This window comes from Chiloscyllium plagiosum, unplaced genomic scaffold (genome assembly GCF_037043375.1).
Source record: "Chiloscyllium plagiosum isolate Xiang-an unplaced genomic scaffold, Cpla_swu_hap1 HiC_scaffold_9, whole genome shotgun sequence".
In the NCBI taxonomy this organism is placed as follows: domain Eukaryota; kingdom Metazoa; phylum Chordata; class Chondrichthyes; order Orectolobiformes; family Hemiscylliidae; genus Chiloscyllium; species Chiloscyllium plagiosum.
In genome coordinates, this window is record NW_028270147.1 from 16,457,012 (window position 1) to 16,465,762 (window position 8,751).

Below are 8,751 nucleotides of genomic sequence, written 5' to 3' on the forward strand. Positions count from 1 at the left end.
AGGAAGGATGTTCTATTCCTACCAGAGGTGGGACCCTCAGTCTCCTATCAAAGTGCAGTAAATGACTGTTAGCATATTCCATGTGGAAATAGATGATCAGTAAATCCATGTTTGTGACGGTGATGTAATTCTAAAACCAGATTGCATCAGCAAGGAAATGAATCACTTAGGAATTCACAATTTGTTTCAAAAAATAGGAGTTTTTGTTTTGCAATGTTGCTCACACTCTCTGCTGTCTCCATGTTCATCTATTTCCTTCAGCAGATCACCGGTGATGGATTTTATTTTAAACAAGTCACAGGCATGGAACTTTCCAAGCTTCATCAAATCCATTCAAATTGGACCTTATTTTCCTACTGTCAACTCTCATTAAATGTTACTTAGCCCACTTGGAATTGTGAGCGTGAAGCCCCTAAGACCTGCAGCAGTGTGACTACTTAAAGCAAAACTTCTGCTCATTATCTTTCATTAAGGGCAAATTTTCCATAATTTAAACAAAAGGTTGCTGTGACCTTCTATGGTTTTACTTGACTAATTACAGCTAATTGGTTTGGTCTGGTTAACTCTCCAAGTACTGGTGACATATACATTTTGCTGCATTGTTTGGCAAGCACACTGTCAACAGGAGCTACTTTTATTCCTGTTCATGAATCCGTTCACCCAAGACTTTTTAAATTTTGAATATTTGTCGATTCCTAATGGGACCCAGAAAGTACTCAGTAATGATCTGTGCCTCTCTTAACTGTCTGTCATGATGGAACAATCTGGACATATTTTTTTTTACAGTCTGGAGGACAAAGACAATCCCAAATCTCATTTTACATTGCCATCATCTTCTCAAACTCTTGACTCTTCTGTATCTCTTGACCCTCACCTCCAAGAGCAACAGCCTTGGATCTGAACCAACATCTTTCTCTGGCGTCTCTACTTTCTCACAGCTCCCATTCAAATCTGTCATAAAAGATGTGATAACTGGGCGTTGAGAAAATACTGGTCTGATTGGGCAGGGACAGCATGAATTACATAGAACACAGAACATAGAATGTTACAGCGCTGTCCAGGCCCTTTGGTTCTTGATGTTGTGCCAACCTGTGAAATTAATCTCATGCCCATCTAACCTACCCCCTTCCATTATTATCCATATGTATGTCCAATAGCAATTTAAATGCCCTGAACGTTGGCGAGTCTACTACTGTTGCCGACATCCGCCGACATTTCCGCCACCACCAAACAGACCCCACCACCAGGGATATATTTCCCTCCCCACCCCTCTCCGCTTTCCGCAAAGACCGTTCCCTCCGTGACTACCTGGTCAGGTCCACGCCCCCCTACGACCCACCCTCCCATCCTGGCACTTTCCCCTGCCACCGCAGGAACTGTAAAACCTGTGCCCACACCTCCTCCCTCACCTCCATCCAAGGCCCTAAAGGAGCCTTCCACATCCATCAAAGTTTTACCTGCACATCCACCAATATCATTTATTGTATCCGTTGCTCCCGATGCGGTCTCCTCTACATTGGGGAGACTGGGCGCCTCCTAGCAGAGCGCTTTAGGGAACATCTCCGAGACACCCGCACCAATCAACCAAACCGCCTCGTGGCTCAACATTTCAACTCCCCCTCCCACTCTGCCGAGGTCATGGAGGTGCTGGGCCTCCTCCACCGCCGCTCCCTCACCACTAGACGCATGGAAGAAGAACGCCTCATCTTCCGCCTCGGAACACTTCAACCCCAGGGCATCAATGTGGATTTCAACAGCTTCCTCATTTCCCCTTCCCCCACCTCATCCTAGTTTCTAATCTCCAGCAACAGAATCCCCTTGACTTGTCCGGACTTGTCCGACCTGCCCAGCTCCTTTTCCACCTATCCACTCCACCCTCTCCTCCCTGACTTATCACCTTCATCTCCTCCCCCACTGACCTATTGTACTCTATGCTTCTCTATCCCTACCCCCACCCTCCTCAAGCTTATCTCTCCACGCTTCAGGCTTTCTGCCTTTATTCCTGATGAAGGGCTTTTGCCCGAAACGTCAATTTCGAAGCTTTTCGGATGCTGCCTGAATTGCTGTGCTCTTCCAGCACCACTGATCCAGAATCTGGTTTCCAGCATCTGCAGTCATTGTTTTTACCTTACTGTTGCAGGCAGGTCATTCCATGCCCCTATTACTCTCTGAGTAGAGAAAACATCCCTGGCATCTGTCTTAAATCCATCAGCCCTCAATTTAAAGTTATGTCCCCTTGTGTTAGTCTTCACCATCCGAGGAAAAAGGCTCTCACTATCCACCCTATCTAATCCTCTGATTATCTTATAAGTGTCGATTAAGTCACCTCTCAACCTTCTTCTCTCCAACAAAAACAGCCTCAGTTCCCTCTGCCTTTCCTTGTAAGACCTTCCTTCCATACCAGGCAACATTTGCAAAAATCCCCTCTGAACCGTTTCCAAAGCTTCCACATCCTTCCAATAATGTGGTGACCAGGACTGTACACAATACTCCAGGTGTGGCCTTACCAGTGTCTTGTACAGCTGAAGCATGACCTTGTGGCGCCGAAACTCAATTCCCCTACCAATAAACACCAACACATCGTATGCCTTCTTAACAACCCTATCAACCTGGGTTCCAACTTTCAGGGATTTACACATCTGGACACCGAGATCTCACTGTTCATCTATGTTGTCAAGAATTTTACCAAATTAAAAATCACACAACACCAGGTTATAGTCCATTAGGTTTAATTGGAAGCACTAGCTTTCGGAGCACTGCTCCTTAATCAGATGGAGTGTTTAAAAGGCATCTGGATGGGTATGTGAATAGGAAGGTGTAAAAGGTTACGGGCCTAGTGCTGACAAATGGGACTAGATTAATTTAGGCTATCTAGTTGGCATGGATGAGTTGCACTGAAGGGTCTGTTTCCATGCTGTGACTTTATTAGTACTGATGGGTGTATTAAGCAGTGGGAGATGCTGATGTGTTGGGTAGAAGGTGTCACATGAAGACACATTCACTGACCTTGATCACCAACATGGGTTCACCAAAGCTCTTGCATTACTGAGCTAGCTTTTCAAGTGAGAACTCCAGGTTTGGATCTCCTTTCCCACTACTTCAACTCGTTTTGGAGGATGACTCCCTGTGAGGGCCTGACCCCTTCAGAACCACAGTTTCTTTCCATCTGTCCACCACTTGCCCTGGAGTCCTCTATCTACTCTAGTAGTCCATTTTCCATGTTTCAATTTACAGCAATGTTTATTGATGCCTGGTGTCTTATAAAGGAGCAGACCACCTGAAGACAGCACCACATGCTGTCCAGCATAACAGTGATGGATGTGCTGCTGAGTACAGAGACAACTAGTAGCACAATGAGGAAGTTGCCATCATGAAACATGTTGAGTCCTCCACTACAGTCTTGATAATGAGTTGGGAGCACAGAACCACATTCAATGTAACTTTAGGTCTGATACATTGATTGTGGAAATATTTAGCTCTGTCTTCCAGTTGCTTCTACTATTTGGAACACAAGCAGTCGTGTGTTGCAACTTCACCAGATATCATTTTTAGGTACATTTGGTGCTGCTTCTGGCATGCCCTCCCTCAGTCTTCATTCAACACAAGGGGTAATTGAAGCAAATGGCATTATTGCTGTGATGGGAAGCTATAGAGGTCCATGAGGGAGAATGGAATAGAAAGATATGGTAAAATGTACAGGGGTGAAGGGAAGCCTTTGCAGAAAGTAGATGCTAGTCAGCATTGATAGTTAGGGCAGAATGGTCTGTTCTTTGTTTTCAAAATTGATTTAACTCAATGTTTCTTTAAAATAGGATTAAAGAAGGAAAGTCCACCTGTGTAAAAATGGTGCGATACCCATAGAGAGAGTTAATAACTCATACAAAAGTTCTCTGATTTCATTTCCTTCAACTGTCCGAGAGAACCTTCATTGGTTCAGGAAGAGCAATCAAAAGCTTTGCAGTCATGAACGTCAATTTGAGACAAGCAGACATTAAACTGTTGAGTTCTGCTGAGTTGTACGTTGATTAAAATCTGTCATTTGATTTTATTTAAAAAATGGTCCCAGTTTTGTTCGCTATTCAATTAGGTAAATGGAAATATTAACTGAAGCACTGGACCAGCCATTGCAATCTATCATTTGAATCAAAATGGTGACAGCATAATGAAGGTAAACAAAAGGAAGGAATAAAACAAAATTAAACCGAAGTAAGAAGAAGGGAAAGAGAAAGGGCAGGAGTTAGAAATTGCTCAGGAACTCTGACTGACTTCTCAGGTGGAAAAAAGATCATTCGCAAGAGTTGTATGTTTGCCCAGAACTCATTACTGCTGCGTGTTTCTGTTAACTTTGTACACCTCCCAAACTGACTAACTCCACCATCTAGGAGGACAAGGATAACAGGTACATGAAAACACCACAAAGTTTCCCTCCCAACCACTCCTCACCATTCTAACTTGGAAATACATTGTCATTCCTTTTGTGTCACTGGGTCAAATTCATGGAACTCTCTCCTTAACAGCATTATGGGCTGCAAGGGTTCACACTTTATAAATTCCTACTTTGGAAATAGAACCAGTCTGGCTCAGGATTGGAATACAGGCAGACTCTAACTTCACACCTTTAATGCGTTGTCTGAGCTGTCACCTTTTCTGTATAAAACCTTAAATTATGTCAGGAATGTGACTTGAAAGGAGTTCTGGGATTTACATATTAATGAGGCACAATCTGCAACCCATTCTAAAATATGAAAGACTTAATAGCAATCTAGGTTTGCTCAATATTAGTGCACGACACTATGATCTTGTACTATAAATTCTATCTTATGATCCTGCCCTGCTATTTACCTGATGAAAGAGCAGCGCTCTGAAAGCTCGTACTTCCAAATAAACCTGTTGGACTATAACCTGGTATTGGGTGATTTTTAATGGGGTTCACAAAGGTAGGTCACCACCATCGTCCCCAAAGCAAGTGAGGATGGTCAATAAATGCTGGCCTACCATCGATGCCCACATCAAAAACAAAGAACAAAGAACAAAGAACAAAGAAAATTTACAGCCCAAGAACAGGCCCTTCGGCCCTCCAAGCCTGAGCCGATCCAAATGTACTATCTAAAACTGTCAGTTAATTCCTAAGCATCTGTATCCCTCTGCTCCCCACCAACTCATGCATCTGTCCAAACGCATCTTAAATGAATCTACTGTGCCTGCCTCGACCACCTCTGCTGGCAACGCGTTCCAAATGCCCACCACCCTCTGTGTGAAGTATTTGCCGCGTGTATCCCCCTTAAAAGTTCCACCTCTTACTTTGAAAGCATGACCTCTCGTTATTGAATCCTTCACCCTGGGAAAAAGCTTGTCTCTATCCATCCTGTCTATACCCTTCATGATTTTGTAAACCTCAATCAGGTCCCCCCTCAATCTCCTTTTTTCTAATGAAAATAAACCTAACCTATTCAACCTCTCTTCATAGCTAGCACCTTCCATACCAGGCAACATCCTCTTGGTAATCTGGCAACCAGAACTGTATACAGTATTCTAAATGTGGCTGAACCAATGTCTTGTACAATTTTAACATGACTTGCGAAGAGTCAACCACATTGGTCAGGCCAATTCTGGTCTCCCTGCTTTAGCGAGGATGGTGTGAAAGCTGAAATGGGTTAGAAAAGATTTACAAGGATTTTGCCAGAGTTGGAGGGTCTGAGCTATAGGGAGAGGCTGAATAGGCTGAGGCTATTTTACTTGGAGTGTGGGAGGCTGAGGGGTGACCTTATAGAGCTTTATAAAATCATGAGGAGTACGGATAGGGTAAATAGACAAAGTCTTTTCCCTGAGGTGGGGGGAGTCCAGAACTAGAGGGCATAGGTTTAGGGTGAGAGGGGAAAGATTTAAAAGTGACCTTAGGGGCAACTTTTTCATGCAGCAGGTGTATGGAATGAGCTGCCAGAGGAAGTGGTGAAAGCTGGTACAGTTGTAACATTTAAAAGGCATCTGATGGGTATATGAATAAGAAGGGTTCAGAGGGATATGAGCCAAATACTGACAAATGGGACTAGATTCATTTAGGATATCTGGTTGGCATGGACAAGTTGGACCGAAGGGTCTGTTTCCGAGCTGTACAGCTCTCTGAATCTATGAGTCACATGGAGGCCAGGTCGGGTATGTATAGGAGATTTTCATCTCCCTGAAAGAAATTAATGAACTAGATTTTTTTAATGAAAACTGAGAGTGATTGTTATTAATCTAGTGTTTTTTATTCCAGACTTTCCCTTAAATTCAAACTTCAACAAATGGGATTTGAACTCATGACCCCAGAATCTTAGCCCAGAGGTCCTAGATTATTTGTCTATTGATATTACCACCATTCCTCTTCATGAGCACATGTACAAATGCATAATGAGTTCTTAGTACTTGAAATAATTGCACAGGGGGCAGTATCCCATCACCAATTTACCCTTTGTTTAACATATGCACAGTACATAGGGTCTGACCAGCCAGCTCAGAGGCAGTCCCTACATGAGGAGACTCTCTGACATTTCCGTTTACATCCATCAGCCAGGGCTCCCTGGCCCAAGTTAACAAGCCCAATCAAGGATCTCATCCATCTAGCTCTTTTTCCAATCTCTCCAGTGCTACTTTGTATATAAACAAGTTGGATAGCCACTTTTACAAAAGGAGATCCCACAAACGACAATGGCTAGATCTCATGGAATGCAGGGAGAACTGGCCATTTGGATACAGAACTGGCTCAAAGGTAGAAGACAGAGGGTGGTGGTGGAGTATTGTTTTTCAGACTGGAGGCCTGTGACCAGTGGAGTGCCACAAGGATCAGTGCTGGGCCTTCTACTTTTTGTCATTTACATAAATGATTTGGATGCGAGCATAAGAGGTACAGTTAGCAAGTTTTCAGATGACACCAAAATTGGACGTGTAGTGGACAGCGAAAAGGGTTACCTCAGATTACAACAGGATCTGGACCAGATGGGCCAATGGGCTGAGAAGTGGCAGATGGAGTTAAATTCAGATAAATGCAAGGTGCTGCATTTTGGGAAAGCAAATCTTAGCAGGACTTATACACTTAATGGTAAGGTTCTAGGGAGTGTTGCTGAACAAAGAGACCTTGGAGTGCAGGTTCATAGCTCCTTGAAAGTGGAGTCGCAGGTAGGTAGGATAGTGAAGAAGGCATTTGGTATGCTTTCCTTTATTGGTCACAGTATTGAGTACAGGAGTTGGGAGGTCATGTTGTGGTTGTACAGGACATTGGTTAGGCCACTGTTGGAATATTGCGTGCAATTCTGGTCTCCTTCCTATTGGAAAGATGTTGTGAAACTTGAAAGGGTTCAGAAAAGAGTTACAAGGATGTTGCCAGGGTTGGAGGATCTGAGCTACAGGGAGAGGCTGAACAGGCTGGGCCTGTTTTCCCTGGAGCGCGGAGACTGAGGGGTGACCTTATAGAGGTTTACAAAATTATGAGGGGCATGGATAGGATAAATAGACAAAGTCTTTTCCCTGGGGCCAGGGAGTCCAGAACTAGAGGGCATAGGTTTAGGGTGAGAGGGAAAAGATATAAAAGAGACCTAAGGGACAACGTTTTCACACAGAGGGTGGTACGTGTATGGAATGAGCTGCCAGAGGATGTCATAGAGATGTACAGCATGGAAACAGACCCTTCGGTCCAACCAGTCGATGTGGTGGAGGCTGGTACAATTGCAACATTTAAGAGGCATTTGGATGGGTATATGAATAGGAAGGATTTGGAGGGATATGGTCCGGGTGCTGGCAGGTGGGACTAGATTGGGTTGGGATATCTGGTCGGCATGGACTGGTTGGATGTACAGCATGTTTCCATGATGTACATCTCTATGACTCCATGACTGGTTCATCTATTTTCTTGTGGTCTCGATGCAGGAACTTGGGTCAACAATGACAACATTTAAAAGGCATCAGGGGTGGTGGGTATGTGAATAGGAAGGGTTTAGAGAGATATAGAACAACTGCTGGCAAATTGGACAAGATTAATTTGGGATATCTGTTCAGCATGGATGAATTGGACTGAGGGGTCTGTTTCTGTGCTGTACAACTTTATGACTCTGTGACTCTAACTGGCTGTTTTACAAATCTCCAGAAGTAATGCCGGCTAAAGCCACAGCGGACTTTAAAGACGCCTCTCAAAGATGGCACCTCTGACAATGTTGCACTTGCTCATGATTGCCAACTCAGTTTGTGGTGAGACTCTTACTCAATTTCTTGTGAATCAGATGGGCCCATGTTACTAATTCAAGAAGCAACAAGATGACAATCTCTCTGACAACGCTGGATGAATTTTAAGGGCATCAAGACGAACGCCTCTATTAACTTCTTTGGCTGTTTTCAGGAGATAAAGTAGCCATTTTCCATCATCACCTGACTTGAAACAAGCATTTGTTTGTGAGCTAGACCTTGACTTTGTCCAATAATGCAAAATTGGACAGCACAGCTTCCTTCCCTTCCTCATTTTTCTGTCCATTTGGGAGATATGCAAAACGTAGTGTTAAGATCAACTTCTGTCTATTTTAGCGTGGATTTGTTAATGCAGAACTGCTACATTTCTGTGGATTCCAGGCCAAAACCAGAAGTAGTACAGGGTGTAAAGTGGCAAATCATTTCCTTCCTGTGTGAGTTATTGACTAATATGTGCGCATGCACAGACTCTTTTACAGTCAGAGGCACAACTCGATATATTATTGTATAAAATCATCAGTTTCTTGTTGGATTACA